Genomic DNA, 17355 nt, shown 5'->3' with positions numbered 1-17355 from the left:
ACAAGCAGGAACAACTCCCCCAATAGATAAAACCATTCCAAACACACATACGTTCCTCAACCAGTGGAGCACCTCACCACAGGCATTGTTTGTGTCATCAGTCAGACAACCGAAATATTTTCTCTGTCAATCAGCTTCCAAATGTTGCTACTCTGTCATTCGTTGCCACGCCCCGCTGCTGATTCCCTTCCCCTCATCATACGTTCTTACCCCGACCCTCGTCCAGAGCCCCAAACTCTGCCCTGTGCAGACCCGCCTCTGGTTTCTGACCCGGCTCCGCTGGACATCCAACGGATGGTTTCCCATTCTGCTTTCAGTCTTTAGAGGACAGCGGTGTTTTCAACAACCCTTCAGAAGCAGGGAAAACGACCCATAATCTGGAAATGAGCCGTGAATAAGGAGGGTAACTCCCAAATTCATTTTTCCTCAGCCCAGAGATTTCAGGGGCGAAGAACATCTCAGACAGAACTGCAGTCAGCTCGACTTCTTCAGTCTGCAGAGAATTCAGGGAAACCTCTTCATCCACAGGATGGTGACGGTTTGGAACCCATCACCACAGGGAGAGCGAGAGGGGAACAACAGGGGAGGATTTAAAAGGACTGTCCTGGAACAGAATCACTGGCAGGGGCCAGCCGGCCTGAGTTGACCCTCTACTGTGCACTAGGTGTGTTAAAGATTCACTAAGTACCGGAGACAGAGTTTAAAATAGAACTGATTTACTTGTCTCAGATCCAGAATATTAAACTCCAGTCCCATTAAAGGTGAATATGCAGCAGAAGAAACTCCTCCCATGCCCAGTGACCAGGATGCAGACCTGGGTGTGGTGAGCAGCAGCAATAATTGCAGAGTTCAGCACCGACAGTCACTCTCGAAATTGCATTCAGCAACGGTGATGGACAAATATCCAGCATGCAGCTCATTGAAACTTTCTCCCCAGTGTGAACCCGGTGGTCTGTCACAAGTATAACAATGTTTAGGTTACGACTGGAGAAAACAGGGATTTGGAGTGCGGGTCTATCCAATGAGAGAAATGTTCCTTCTTCTGAGTCTGGAAGAGAGATTTTCATGGTTTTTTGCTGGGGAGACATGAGAAGACGCGAATGGAGAGAGTGGGCTCTTTTTCTTTTTTTTTGTTGTCTTTACTAACCCTGTAGTCAAAGTAAGAATTATAAATCTCAATTGTTTAATCACATATTGTGTACTGTTTGTAATTTCAGGGTACTGATTTGTAACAGGGGAAACATCACACAGCATCCACCCAAAAGAGATTTCTTAAGTTTGGCCGGGCTGGGGAGGCCAAATTAAGCTATATTAAGCTGCTAGCTGAAGCGAGAGATACATACGCTTAGATTACTTAGTGAATCACTTCCCACATTCACCGCAGGTGAACGGCCACTCCCCAGTGTGAACTCGCTGATGCACATTTTGGTTGATTTGGCTGAGAGAAACTTTTCCCAAAGACTGACCAGTTGATCGGCCTCTACTCAGTGTGAACTCGCTGGTGTCTCTGTAGTTGAGATGACCGAGTGAATCCCTTCCCACAGTCTGAGCAGGTGAACGGCCACTCTCCAGTGTGAACTCTCTGATGTCCTTTCAGATTAGATAAGCAAGTGAATCCCTTCCCACAGTCTGAGCAGGTGAACGGCCTCTCTCCAGTGTGAACTCGCTGATGTACCTTCAGTTGGGATGAACAAGTGAATCCCTTCCCACAGACTGAGCAGGTGAACGACCTCTCTCCAGTGTGAACTCGCTGATGTACCTTCAGTTGGGATGAACAAGTGAATCCCTTCCCACAGTCTGAGCAGGTGAACGGCCACTCCCCAGTGTGAACTGACTTGTGTACCAGTAGTTCGTGTGACAGAATGAATCCCTTCCCACAGTCTGAGCAGGTGAATGGCCTCTCACCAGTGTGAACTCTCTGATGTCCTTTCAGATTAGATAAGCAAGTGAATCCCTTCCCACAGTCTGAGCAGGTGAACAGCCTCTCTCCAGTGTGAACACGCTGGTGTACCTTCAGTTGGGATGACCGAGTGAATCCCTTCCCACAGTCTGAGCAGGTGAACGGCCACTCCCCAGTGTGAACTGACTTGTGTACCAGTAGTTCGTGTGACAGAATGAATCCCTTCCCACAGTCTGAGCACGTGAATGGCCTCTCACCAGTGTGAACTCTCTGATGTCCTTTCAGATTAGATAAGCAAGTGAATCCCTTCCCACAGTCTGAGCAGGTGAACAGCCTCTCTCCAGTGTGAACACGCTGGTGTACCTTCAGTTGGGATGACCGAGTGAATCCCTTCCCACAGTCTGAGCAGGTGAACGGCCACTCCCCAGTGTGAACTGACTTGTGTACCAGTAGTTCGTGTGACAGAATGAATCCCTTCCCACAGTCTGAGCACGTGAATGGCCTCTCACCAGTGTGAACTCTCTGATGTCCTTTCAGATTAGATAAGCAAGTGAATCCCTTCCCACAGTCTGAGCAGGTGAACAGCCTCTCTCCAGTGTGAACTCGCTGGTGTACCTTCAGCTTGGATGACTGAGTGAATCCCTTCCCACAGTCTGAGCAGGTGAACGGCCGCTCCCCAGTGTGAACTCGCTGGTGTACCTCCAGTTTTGATAACTGAGTGAATCCTTTCCCACAGTCTGAGCAGATGAACGGCCAAACCCCAGTGTTAACTCGGTGATGTACCTTCAGTTGGGATGACAAAGTGAATCCCTTCCCACAGTCTGAGCAGGTGAACGGCCTCTCCCCAGTGTGAACTGACTTGTGTGCCAGCAGGTCGGATGACCGAGTGAATCCCTTCCCGCAGTCTGAGCAGGTGAATGGCCTCTCCCCAGTGTGAACTCGCTGATGTATCTTCAGTTTATCTGAGCAAGTGAATCCTTTCCCACAGTCTGAGCAGGTGAATGGCCGCTCCCCGGTGCGAACTCGCTGGTGAGCCATTAGATCAGATGACTGAGTGAATCCTTCTCCACAAATTCAGCAAATGACCAGCCTCTGCCCAGTGAACTGACTGGTGTGTCCACAGGTGGGAAGACCAACTGAATCCCTTCCTACACACAGAACAGGTGAATGGCCTTGTCCCAGTGTAAACTTGCTGATGTCCCTTCAGTTGAAATGTCCAACTGAATCCACTCCCACAGTCTGAGCAGATGAATGGGTTCCCCCCCTTGTTTAAAATGACAGGCATGGCAGTCAGTCTGATGATAGAGTGAATCCCTCCCCACAGTCTGAGCAGGAAGGATGATCGAGTGAATACCTTGCTCCACTTCCTAAATATCTGGACAGAGACAGCAAAACTGGCGTGTTGTGTTCGAGATTCCCGTAGACAAATTCCTTGTCATTTTTAACCTGTAAAAAGACTTACAGAATCAATCAATGGGTGTCGGACAACATTTCAGATGAGATCACTTGAGTTGTCAAGGTGTGATCTGGCAACACACTGTTACAGTGAAGTTCAACCCAAGTTGGAGAGAGAAATCACCTTCTAACTGGGCACAGTGCTGGTATCTGGAATGACCCTCAAACTCTCTGATGCTCTTCCTGTCTCTATAAGAATGGGGCATTTCTGCCATCTCCAATCTGTGACTTGGCTCAGTTTGACTCTCTCCATTGGTATTATTCCCTGTTCCCACTGAGCTGCATGGTTTCCTGTTCCCACAGTAACTGAAACACTCTCACACAAAAAGCCAGCAATGCATTCCATGCACCCACCATCCTCTGTGTAAAAAAAGTTACCCCTGACATCCCCTCAGTATCAATTTTCAAGCATCTTAAAACTCTGCTCTCTTGTGTTAGCCATTTCAGCCCTGGGAAAATAACCTCTGGCTATGCACACGATCAATGCCCCTCATCATCTTACACAACTAAAAAAGCTCTTAACATAAACAAGGACATTTTACACATTATACGTGATCGAGTTCATCTGCACTCTCACACAACCTATGTAGCAGGCCTGTAACGTGTAATGAAGGATTTTCTCACCAGAGCTTTTGTACATTGTCCATATGTGGTTTGCTTGCTAAACTACGCTTTAAAAAATCAGATTTCCAAATATCACTCCACTTCTTCCCACTTGCAAATTCTCCAGCAACTTTTGCATCGCCACAATACACACAGGTAACAGCAGTTTCTATATTCGACATAAATATTTCCCCTGAACCCACCTGAGGAATTGAGGATATATAAAAAAATAATTTTGAACCTATGTAACCTCTGGCTAAAAGAATAATTGGGACTGAATAGGAATTTTGAACTGAAGTGAACTCCGTTTTCAACATTTAGCTAAGACAGGCTCATAACCAGTTCTCTGTGGCTTGCAGAGAGACACACTGAGAGCTGATGACATTATACATTGTACTCTCATTAGCTGATAACATTATACACTGTACTCTTGTTTGAGTAAGTGGAGGAGGACTCACTGATAAGGACAGGAATGAACTTCTGTTTGTAATTAAATCAGGGCCTTGCAAAGGGAATAACTGACAAGGACTGGACTGTACATCCATCTGTAATTAAAACCTTGATTTAGTAAACTCTCAATTCTAAGTAATTAAGTTTTGCACCAACAGACTTGGGTGTACCAGTTCAAACAACATATTGCAATTGTAATGTATGGGCTTACTATGTACAGGTATACGGCTGTAACCTGACTAAGTCAGTCCACTTGTCAGATGGTGGCAGTGCTTGCATGCCTTCCCTTTGACAACTGGGTCTCAAACTCCTGCAGGAGAATGCGCAATAAACTGTGGTGATGATAAGAAACTGGACTCCCGAGTTTTAACTGGATTCAACTTTTAACATTTGTCATCAGGAACACGATCCCAATACAGGGAGTGCCAAGCAGACGGGCTGAGCAAGTGGCTGGACCACTCTGGGGACTGCGGAGAGTGACCGGGTGCCCAGTAGGTATTTTACCTTTTGTCACTCTCCGTTAGTTCATTTGGAGGTACGGTCCCTCGCCCAAGGCTGATTGCTTAGCTTGACGGGATCAGGAAAGAATCTGTCGAGAGGCTCGTATAAGGCAAAATTTTGCTAAGTGGGCAGGAGGCGGTACCAGGTAAATTTTACTAAGTGGGCAGGAGGCTTACATGCCAGGTAATTGCATTAATTGAGCAGGAGGTGCCAGCCGGGTAAAGTTACCTGATCGATAATTGAGCAGGAGGCTTTGTGCCGGGTAAATGACAAAGAGAACATGGGTCAATTGCAGTCGATTGAGAGTTTTCCAGACAAGGAAAAAGATTTTCAAATGTTGAGTGCAGCGCTGAATAAGAAATTGGGGAACAAAATGTGGCCACGGACGGGGGAGGGTGCAGGAGCCTGGGATATTACATCATGAGAACAAGCAGCAAATTTGATATGGAAAAAGAACTGTGGAAAGAAGTGGAAATTGTTGAAAAGGGAATGGAAGGAAAAGCAGATATGAAGTGGAACAGTATATTATTAGCAAGTTGGAGGAATAAAGCATGTGACAACAGGATAGAGGTATGTAATGCAAAGGTTGGGAGATGCTAAAAGTGAAGTGTGAATGGGTGGATGGATGCCGAAAATGAGAGCAGGAAGAACAACGTAAGCAAACCAAGGCCAGCCCAGATAGGAGAGAAGGGCAGGAACGTCAGACAGACATACTTTATCGATCCCGGGGGAAATTGGGTTTCGTTACAGACTGATAGGGAAACAAGGGATCCCAAACCCATGTCTGTCATACCGACCCTGTTTGAGGACAGTGACCGTGATGAGGAGTGGGCACCCACCGTACCTCTCCTACCTTACCAGGGGCCAAGTTCACCCAGTGATCCCAAACCCCAACGGTGGCCGCTCGGGTAAAACAGCGGGACGGGGGGGGGGGGGGTGTCACTTTACCATGTGATCCTGAAAGGGAATACAGAGGTTTATTCCGAGACAGGGAGGGAAGAATCCAATAAAACCCCAGTTAATGGCTCCACAAAGACAATTCCCACCTGAATGCTGCCCAATCCACGAGCAGGAGGAGGGACAGCCCTCAGTGATTCCTGTGTCTGCACCCCGGAAGCCTCAAGAAACGATAATGATCATGAATCAGGCCCCAGATAGAAAAGAAAACCCAGCACAGTGTGTCGGCAATACAAAAATGTTTAACGCAACTCCACAAGATTTATTCGGTCTCTGCTGCATGATTCTCTCCGCTGCTGAGGGGAGGAAATGGAAGGCAGATTTGAGATACCAAACCTATCAGGAGTTACAGGTGGGAAAACATAATGAGAATGAACAGACAGACCAGATTATTCAAGCCTTGGAAAGGGCTCCCCAGCAACCTGTAAACATCACTAAAGTAGTTGAATGCAAACCTAACCCTGGGGAATCGGGACCAGACTATTGGGAGTGATTTGTGGCCTGCTATGGCACTTTTGCAGGAGACCAAGCCTTTAATAATGGGAATCTGTCCCCCCAGTTTAATGCCCTACTGTTCTATCGCTTACCAATACAGATAGCCAACAGGATTAAAAATAATATGGATTGGCCTGACAATGACCGAAATGGAATACGTTGAGCCTTGACATATCATTGCGACCCGACTTTCGAATCCCGATCGACCCTGAAGGGAACTAATATTAAAGGAGAATATGTTCAGTGGAAAGAAGGATGCGAGCGGGCTATATCTGGGGATTAGAAATGGGAACAGAAGAACAGAAAGCTGCCACGGGACAGGTGGGGAAAACAACCCGTTTAGAAACGGACAAGCAACGATGCTTCCTACTGTGATTTCCGCCCCTCAGGAAGAGCCCAATGTAATATTGCAAGTTGCTGGAATTCCAATTCCGTTTATGATTGATATGGGGGCAACCACAACCACTCTCGATCAGGAAACAGTATCAGAAAAGGGATTCCAGCTACCAGTCGCTACAATCACTGTGTCTGGCTTTGAGGGCATAGGATGTACGTATTCACATAACCAGCCACTGCAGGTGGAATTCCAGGGGAACCAGTGTGAGGTTTCATTCACAGTCACCACCAGTCGGGGGTGTAATCTAGCAGGGAGAGACTTGCTCTGTCTGTTGGAAGTCGAGATCCTCTGCAGAGACAATGGTATCACCCTGCAACTAGCGAACAACCGACAGCTTCCCCAATTTCTGAACCCACCCCCCCCCCCAGTGGTAGGCACTTAATCCGGACTCCACTGAGTTTGAACCCCTTCTGCCAGCGGCCGACTCTCATGTGACTCTGTACTTTGACCCTACGGGGTGCTCAACTGAGGAAAGCCATTATTTATGCAGCCCTCGAGGGACAGAAGTTCCCATTCACGGTGATTGGACAGGTTAAAGGAAGAGAGGGCAGTTCATTACTGTCTGAAGTTCTGGATTCCCTTTGGCGACAGACAGGACTGGTGGCTGCCCATACCAGCATCAGGGTTTGCCCTGGGTTCCCTGCCTACACCCTGACAAAACAAGCCTCCAGCACGAAAGGAGACTGGCAAGATTTCCTGTGGGCCAACTCCGATACTGGAAGGAGTCGGAAGTGAAGACGGGACATCTAGTAAAACTCTCTTTTAATGTTGACAAAACCCAAGATGTTGCACCACATCTCTGGGCAATTTCAGGCCATGAAGTTGGCCGCACCAACTGTCCCCTGTCTGGATCACAGTGAAAGAAGGACAGACTCTCCCATCCATTCTGCAATACCCCCTCAAGCCTGAGGCAACTTTTTACGAGGATGGAAGCTCTTTTGTGGATCCAGCAGGAAAACGATATTCTGACTATGCGATAGTGATGGACAGTGAAGTAATTGAGCAGGCCTCTTTTGAAGCAGCTGTCTCCGCCCAGAAGGCTGAGCTGTTTGCTCTGACTCGTGTCTGTTTCCCAGCAACAGACAGAAATGGGAACGTTTACACAGACTCCCGTTATGCGTTTGGAATGGTACATGACTACGGGGCTCTCTGGGAACACGGGGATTCCTGACTTCCTCTGGCCACCCCATTAGTAATGCCACCTTTGTAAACAACTTACTCACCTCTCTACAGCTACCTCGAGTTTCGGCTATTATTAAGTGTGCAGCCCACGTCCGCATGTCTAACCTGGTCACTACGGGCAATGCTTTAGCAGATGAGACAGCGAAAAGTGCGGCACAATCCTCGGTAGTTGTAGTCCGCTCGGGTTCCCGTCAAGCAATCCTCCATGACTCAAGCAGAACGGGTTTGCCAGACATGCGGGAGGTACGTACTTTCCAGGGGGACGTCTCTGAGGATGAGCGCAAACTGTGGTCCCAGATGGGATGCCAGAAAGACCCCGACCTAGGTTTTTGGATCACCCAGTGGGACAGGTTTGTGTTCCTACACAGTTTTTACTAACATTGGTCAATTATGTACATAACTGTACACACTTGGAAAAGGAGGGAATGGTTGGTAACCTGTACCCTGCACACCGGGTACGACTCCCTTGACAGGTGAAACCTTTTCGTGTCTACAAGCTGATTTCATTGAATTGCCTCGAGTACATTGCTATAGATACTGCTTAGTTATTATAGACGTGTTTAGTAGATGGGCTGAAGCTTTTCCAACTACCATTAATACTGCTGACTGTTGTGAAGGTATTATTACGGGAAATAATTCCCAGGTACGGCCTGCCAGAGATGCTGAGCTCTGACAATGGCCCACACTTTGTGGTGAAAGCAAACGAAGGGGTACGTAACGAACTAGCTATCAAGCAACAATTCCACTGTGTACACCACTCACAGGCCACCGGTATGGTGGAAAGAGCCAATGCAACTCTGAAGAGTAAACTGGCCAGACTAACAGCGGAGACTGGACTCACTTGGTTGAAGGTCCGACCATTAGCCCGATTCCACATGAGGGTTACCCCACAGGGGAAAACAGGGTTGTCACCAGCTGAAATCATTTCTGGACGCCCCATGAGGACACCCTGGGAACAAAGTCTCAGGATTAAAGGCTAAATGAATAAGAATAAGGAACCTTGGTTCTCGAGGGAACTCTGATAAAGAAAAAGAGAGATGTATGACATGTATAAGAAACAGGGAGCAAATAAGGTACTAGAGGAGTATAAAAAGAGTAAGAAAATACTTAAGAAAGAAATCAGGAGGGCTAAAAGAAGACATGAGGTTGCTTTGGCAGTCAGGGTGAAGGATAATCCAAAGAGCTACATCAGGTATGTTAAGAGCAAAAGGATAGTAAGGGAGAAAATTGGTCCTCTTGAAGATCAGAGTGGTCGGCTATGTATGGAACCGAAAGAAATGGGGGAGATCTTAAATGTTTCTTTTGCGTCTGTATTTACTAAGGGAACTGGCATGGAGTCAATGGAAATAAGGCAAACAAGTATTGAGGCCATTGTTATTTGTCATCTATATCAATGATCTGGATAATAATTTGGTAAATTGGATCAGCAAATTTGCTGATGATACAAAGATCGGAGGTATAGTGGACAGTGAGGAAGGTTTTCAAAGCTTGCAAAGGGATCTGGACCAGCTAGAAAAATGGGCTGAAAAATGGCAAATGGAGTTTAATACAGACAAGTGTGAGGTATTGCACTTCAGAAGGAAAAAGCAATGTAGAACAGATAAGGTAAATGGTGGGGCACTGAGGAGTGCAGTAGAAGAGGGATCTAGGAATACTGATACAAAATTCCCTAAAAGTGGCGTCACGGGTAGATAGGGTAGTAAAGAGAGCTTTTGGTACATTGGCCTTTATGAATCAAAGTATTGAGTATAAGAATTGGACTGTTATGGTGAGGTTGTATAAGGCATTGGTGAGGCCGAATTTGGAGTATCATGTACAGCTCTGGTCACCGAATTACAGGAAGGATATTAATAAGGTTGAAAGAGTGCAGAGAAGGTTTACGAGGATGTTGCCGGGACTTGAGGAACTGAGTTACAGAGAAAGGTTGAATAGTTTAGGACTTTATTCCCTGGAGCGTAGAAGAATGAGCGGAGACTTCATAGAGGTATATAAAATTATGATGGGTATAGATAGAGTGAATGCAAGCAGGCTTTATCCACTGAGGCTAGGGGAGAAAAAAACCAGAGGACACGGGTTAAGGGTGAAGGGCAAAAAGTTTAAAGGGAACATTGGGGGGGGGGGCTTCTTCACAACTGGTTCTGACAGAGGCATAACTGGTTCTTCTGGGCACATTCTGTCTCACTCCCAACTATTCCCTACCTTCCTTTGTGCAGGTACGTAATATCTAAAGGACCAGTGTTTGAGTAAACGAGACTCACCAAATTTTCTGCTGACTGAATCAATGGAAACCCTGAGTTAGATGGGTTCTCTCCAGTTGGTGCTCTCAGTCCTCGGGCTGGTTCACTTGTTGCTGTTCCCTCGTCTTCACTCGTGGTTTTTCTTCCAATAAATCTCTCACTGCAGGTCTAACTTTAACATGAAAGATAATGAAGCACATTAACATTACAAAGGAGGACCAAACATTTCTGCTTAATGTTACTAGGAACAAAACTCATTGAAATTTAAACGTTGAAGGCAAATATAATGATCTCAGTGAACAATCTTTTATTGTCCCTCATATGTCACAAAACGATATGGGATAAGAAGGAGCCATCATTCAGTCATGGTAAGACATAAGACGAAGGAACAGAATTAGATGATTCGATCCATCTGGTCTGCCACGCCACTCAACCAGGGCTGATTTTTATTCCAACACCATATTCCTGCCTTCCTCCTGTAACCCTGAAGCTACTTAGCAATCATGAATATATTAATCTCTGTCATAAATATACCCAAATGGCAGCCTCAATCAGACTCCGTGGCAACAAATTCCATAGATCAAACATATTTTGGCAAAAAAAATTCTCAACTGAATTTTAACAGGAAGCATCTTTATTCTGAGACTGTGCTGTCAGATCACAGACTCTGTCTAATGGAAACATCCTCTCGATGTCCACTGTATCCAGGCTTTTCAGCATTCGGTAAATTTACTTCAACATACATCCTTCCACCACCCCCACCGTCCCTCTGAACTCCATCGAGCACAGGTCCAGAACCATCAAATGCTCCCCATACATAACGCTGATCATTCCTGAGATTATTCATGTAAACCGTGTTAGCAACAACTGTACTGAACACATTTCCAGGAATAACAGACAAATTGGTACCAGGATAATTTAAAGGGAAACGTTGTGCTTTCTTTACTGTTCTACTATCACATGTGCTGGCACGTGGACAAGTGGTTAAGGCGTTGGTCTAGTGATCTGAAGGTTGCTAGTTCGAGCCTTGGCAGAGGCTGCGTGTGTGTCCTTGAGCGACGACACCGGTGCCAAGCTGTATGGGTCCTAATGCCCTTCCCTTGGACAACCTCGCTGGCGTGGAGAGGGGAGACTTGCAAAGACTCTAATGGAGGCCTACAAACTATCACAGCCATTTTCATTTCCAGGTTAAAACAGGTCCATTTCATGAAATATAAACCAAGAAATAAAAAGAAACTGGAATTACCAGAAACACTCAGCAGGTAAGGAACAGCTTACAATACAATTCAATTAATAACATTTCATCAGATTGAGTTCAAACATTTTCAGTTTTTAGTGCAGATCTCCAGCACAGCTGCCTGATTTCCACTATGTGACAGTGGGGGGGTGGGATTTCCAAACACAGTTTGAACACCAGACTCAGGGTCTATTTCTACTGTTGTAAACACGGAACAGCCCATTTACTCACAGCCTCTCCCTGTGAGGATGAAATGGGAACTCATCCTCTCCTCAGATTGGCAGTCATTGCTTCCAAAGGAACTCCAGAAACAAACATCTGATCCCAGACCAGAAATACTCGATCAACACCTCACAAGCCCAAACAGCTCAATCCCGGGTCCACTTTACCTGGATCAAAAACCGTGATCTCCCAGGACCCAACCTCACAGACTCACACAGCTGAATCTGCCACTCACCGACCCTAAGAGTCTCACACATCGTCCCCACATCTCACACTGGGTAGTGCAATCTAAGATTTCACCACAACCAATGTCCAGCTGCTCAAAATTTCTGCTTCATTGCAGGATCTGTATCTTACAGCCCCATCTGTAGAAGCTCAAACCAAAGTCAAAGCCAAAACACCAATAGTTCCATTTGCCTGGAATGCCGATCACAGGATTAGAGCCCAAGCACCAACTCTCCCAGTACTCTTTGCTGCCAGTAAAATGCTGCAGTGTGTCAGCCCGTCACTGTTCATAAACTAGCACCTCCACACCAATGCACAACAGAACTGGGACCTGATGACCCTCCGACATTCCAACTAACAATAACCGATTCTGGAAATGACTCAGCAAGGCCAAAGGTACAAATGAACATTTCACAATGAAGACAAGGGTTGGAAGAAAGTTTGCTGATATATAACATTGAGGAGGTGGGATACAAGGCGGACTGAGGATGACCCAGATGGTTGATGTATATCACTGAAACGGTGTGAGGAGACTGGACAGAGGTTGAACAAGATGAGCAGATGGAACCAGGTGGGAGAAGGGATCAAGGACGATCACTGATGGTCCTCCAGCAACACATAGGTACTGAATGAATAGTACATACTATTGTACAAAAGATTCTAAAATGTCAGAATTAGCAAAAATAACAAGAACTTTGCCAGATATACTTTGACCCTCACCAAAATTTTTATCAACACAACATGGAAAGTTTCCCATCCGGACACTTCACGTTTTGCATGGTAACTACTCTGCCTGTGACTGCGAGGAACTGCAGAGACCTTTGGATCCAGATCAGCACATCACAGAAACCATTCTCCCCCCTAGACTTCCCAGTCCCTCGGTAAAGCAGGCAGTGAAATCAAAGATCCCCACAACCTGGGACGTTCTCCTTTCTCACCCACCCCAGTCCGGGAGAAGACACAACAGCCATAAAGCTCCAGGACAAATGTGAGGAGCCTCAGGAAGCGAGGCGAGTTGGGGGACGTTAACGGGACTCCGTGGCCAACATCAGATTTCCCAACACAACATGGAGGATGCATGACCACCAGTCTGGAGATTGTGAACATGCACAAAGAGATCGTTACATCTGCGGTTAAATGGGAGGGACAAATGGATCACGTGACCGGTGGAGTCTAACACCCCAGGCATAGTCTCCAGCTTCCCGGCACTCTGTGGAAATAAACAAACTTGCCCCTCACATCTCCTCTCACCTTAAATGTGTCAGACATTTCAAACCCCAGGTAAAACATAACATCTGTCCACTCTACCTATTCCTCTCGTAATCTTGTAAACGTCTGTCCAGTCTCACCCCGGCCTGCGCCGCTCTGGAGAAAACAACACAAGTTTGTCCAGCCTCTCATTATAGCTCATGCCCTCTAGATAGATAGATAGATAGATAGATAGATACTTTATTCATCCCCATGGGGAAATTCAACTTTTTTTTCCAATGTCCCATACACTTGCTGTAGCAAAACTAATTACATACAATACTTAACTCAGTAAAAAAAAAAAATATGATATGCATCTAAATCACCGTCTCAAAAAGCATTAATAGCTTTTAAAAAGTTCTTAAGTCCTGGAGGTAGAATTGTAAAGCCTAATGGCATTGGGGAGTATTGACCTCTTCATCCTGTCTGAGGAGCATTGCATTGATAGTAACCTGTCACTGAAACTGCTTCTCTGTCTCTGGATGGTGCTATGTAGAGGATGTGCAGAGTTATCCATAATTGACCGTAGCCTACTCAGCGCCCTTCGCTCAGCTACCGATGTTAAACTCTCCAGTCCTTTGCCCACGACAGAGCCCGCCTTCCTTACCAGCTTATTAAGACGTGAGGCGTCCCTCTTCTTAATGCTTCCTCCCCAACACGCCACCACAAAGAAGAGGGCGCTCTCCACAACTGACCTATAGAACATCTTCAGCATCTCACTGTAGACATTGAATGACGCCAACCTTCTTAGGAAGTACATTCGACTCTGTGCCTTCCTGCACAAGGCATCTGTGTTGGCAGTCCAGTCAAGCTCTAATCCAGGCAGTGTCCTGGTAAACCTCTTCTGCGCCCTCTCCAAAGCCCCGAAATCCTTCCGAGAATGGGGGCGACCAGAACTGTATGAAACACTCCAGATGTGGTCTAACTAGTTTTACAAAGCTGCAACACAACTTCATGACTTTTGAACTAATTCAACTAATAAAGACAACCACGCCATTTGCCTTCTTAACCACCCGATCAATCTGTGCAGTCTCTTTCAGGGAGCGATGAACTTGGAGTCTAAGATCCCTCTGATCATCGACACTGTTCAGGGTTTTGCATTTAACACTGTACTGTCTCATACATTCAGGGGTGCAGTGCTACCAGAGCTCACCGGAGAGCCGCTCCGACACCTCTGTAAAAAAGTCAAAATAAACAAGCACGGAATTTAACAGCGGCCGCATATTAAATAGAGGGAATTTTACGGAAGCGGGGGTTGGGAAGAGGGGGTGTTGGCTGGTGGGTAAAAATACCACTAATAACATTAGGATATTTGATTGTTTTTGGTGAAATCCTGGAGCTGTGACTGTTTTTTATTTAGGTATTTGTGAAATTCCTTCTCGCTCGACCCGTTGTCCTAGGAAGCTGGGAAATACCTGTACACAAGTGCGAGCAATTTTCCGCTCTTTCCAATGGGTACCACTGGATACCAGGAAGGAGCTATATTAAGCAAGGAATGAACATAGAAACCCAAGTTTAAAAGTCGAAAACAATGAAAGAAAAATTCACTGCTCGCTCATCTTCTTCCTGATTTTGATCAAATACACAAGCTAATCATCCAAAATCCTCTTCTACACCTGGATAAATTTAGTTTTGTTTTACAAACTAAATGGAAAAAAAAGCATTTCTGGGCTATAAGCTAGTTTTACGTCATTTCAACTATCATTAATAGCGGATCAACCCCTTGGCCTCTACCATCGCTCTACCAATTGTAGCTGATGGGAAAGAGGCTCTTTTTCTCTTTGTGTTGATAGGAAAAAGAGTAATTTAGTGAGGCGATGAACAAGATGAAATGCATTTCCAAAACTCCCAAATGGTTGCTGTCCTCCCGTTTACATTTGTCACTTGCAAACTACGATATTTTCTATTTGTATAAATGCGATAATAATTCATGTAAAGATTCAAGCTTCTTTAACTTTTTATATATTTAAAGACTAAACAGAATCTGTAAAGATCGAACCACGTAACACCCGACGTGTGAGAATATTGTGAGTATCGATACTCACAGGTACACTTCCCGTCCAACCATTTCTGTGAGAGAAACGGTACGAGGCAGAGTTGCCAACCTACCACCTTTGAGACTAATATTCAGCAATATTCCTGGCTTTAGCAATAGTTTGTCAGACGTTCTTTTTTCATACTTGATTACTTGGTTCCAATTTAGGTGGCTAAAAGTGTAAAAAAAATGAATTGCTTTATTTCTGTTATTTTTATACCTCTGAGGAACTCTGCTAAGCGCTGCGGGCCCTGCCGTCTGCTCCGACTCAGTCGTATTAGTAAGGCTACATCTGTGGTGGTCCGTGGATTACTCGCTAATCCTGAAGCAAATTTTTCTCACTAACAACCCTTTGGCTTCTAAGCAAACAAAGTTATTTTACTTGCTTGATAATTATATTTTATGATAATCAGTTAAGTGCAACCGTGCAATACTTTGTCATATTATTAAGTATTATATGTTTAATTGTACCAGTTATACACTGAAATGTAGTGAGAGGCTGTAATCTTGTTAATGTCTTAGCTATCACTATATTTCTGTGGAGCTCTGGAATTCACATATTTCTTTCATCTTGGTTTACTGCTTGACATTATAAGAAGCCCTATATATGTCACACCCAATTTGTGTACCTGCTCATTACACGAATGGGGCAAGGAAGTTGCCCAGTACATGAAATGAACAGGTAGACAAATTGGGTGTCACACACGAAAGGTGATTGATAACTTCGTGGCCTAAGGTGGAACAAGTCAATTTTACACAACCGAGCAATTTTCAATTATCTGAAACAGAAATACCGCAAAAGTTATTAATTTCAAACTGTGAGAGCTGAAGCCATAAATTAAGATGTGCGTTTCTGAAAGAGGTTGGGGGGGGGTCGGTGCAGTAAACAAATGTGATTTAATTATGTCTGATAAGCAGGAATGCAGAAGCCCTGACGAGATTAATTGCTTGTGGAATCATTGAAGTCCTGAGATATGGACTATTGTTTTACAGAAATGTGTAAAAAAACAACTCCAAATATGGAATGGGATAAGACTACGTACCTCCCGAGTCAGGGAGGGGAGGAGTAAGGAAGAAGGATAAAACCTGTTGCCCTGTAAGGTTCGGGGTTCCCTTCTCTGAGGGAGCCCAGCTCTGCAGAACTGTCAATAAACTTTGTTTCCTTGAATTTGTCTTGAAGCCATTATTCGGGAGCGTGGCTCGTTTCTGACAAAACTTTATGCATAATCACGCAAAGAGTTGAACTACGTGCAGGTACCGAGAGTTGTATAACTTTAAGCCTGCTAACTTAGGCCGCGAACTTATCAACCACCACCCACCCACCCCCCCCGTACAGCTCCGGCACCTAAAAAATTGCCACTGCACCCCTGCTCCAGCCGTCCGGCAGAGCTCGGGCCCGGCCCTTTCCCAATGCAACCGACCCACATTTACACAATTTCGGGATCAGCCCCGACTCACCCCCACTCGAATCGGAGAACTGCCAAAGCTGCAGAGAGCACTGCGCATGCGTATAGCAGACGTTTCTCCGCAGCGCCACCCGTGGGCGGAGGTCCGCACAGCGCCACCAGTCTCTGGAGGTCCATGCAGCGCCACCAGTCTCTGGAGGTCCATGCAGCGCCACTAGTGGCTGGAGGTCCATGCAGCGCCACCAGTCTCTGGAGGTCCATGCAGCGCCACTAGTGGCTGGAGGCGGGAGGGACAACGGAGAGGCAAATCTCAAACACCACAAAGTCTGCAGATGCTGGAAATTCAGAGCAACACAAACAAAATGCTGGCGGAACTCAGCAGGCCGAGCAGCATCTATCGAAAAGAGTTTCAGTTGAACCCTCCTTCAGGACTGAGATGGGATGGGAGAAATATCTGAATAAAATCGGGGCGGGTGAGGAAATGTCTCGCTGGAAGGTGATAAGTGAAGCCAGGTTGGTGGGAAAGCTCAAGAGCAGAAGAAAATAGAGTCTAATAGGAGAGGGGAGTGGAGAATAGGAGACAGATATGGAGCAGTGGACCCAGAGAGAAGTGATACGCAGGTGAGAGGACGTGAAAAGTCAGAGAGGAAGAGAGGGAGTGGGAGGGAGGGGTGTGAGGGAAATTTGTTCACCGGAAGGAGAAATCGATATTCATGCCATCAGGTTGTGGGGGTGGGGGGTACATACACGGAATATGAGGTGCTGATCCTGGACCCTGAAGGTAGCCTCATCTTGGCACAAGAGG

At 45.9% G+C, this 17355-nt stretch overlaps 1 long non-coding RNA gene across 1 annotated transcript; it reads right to left on the bottom strand.

The window, feature by feature from the left end:
- Positions 1-2928: 2928 nt before the first annotated feature.
- On the bottom strand, positions 2929-16628 carry LOC140721635 (uncharacterized). Its single transcript, XR_012097417.1, has 3 exons — positions 16603-16628; positions 10199-10349; positions 2929-3346 (listed from the first exon to the last, which is right to left on the bottom strand). It is a non-coding gene; the product is annotated as an uncharacterized lncRNA (long non-coding RNA).
- Positions 16629-17355: the final 727 nt, after the last annotated feature.

Source organism: Hemitrygon akajei, unplaced genomic scaffold (genome assembly GCF_048418815.1).
Source record: "Hemitrygon akajei unplaced genomic scaffold, sHemAka1.3 Scf000058, whole genome shotgun sequence".
Taxonomy (NCBI): Eukaryota; Metazoa; Chordata; class Chondrichthyes; order Myliobatiformes; family Dasyatidae; genus Hemitrygon; species Hemitrygon akajei.
The sequence above is the reverse complement of the archived record's forward strand: the minus strand, read 5'-3'. Positions and strand labels throughout refer to the sequence as shown.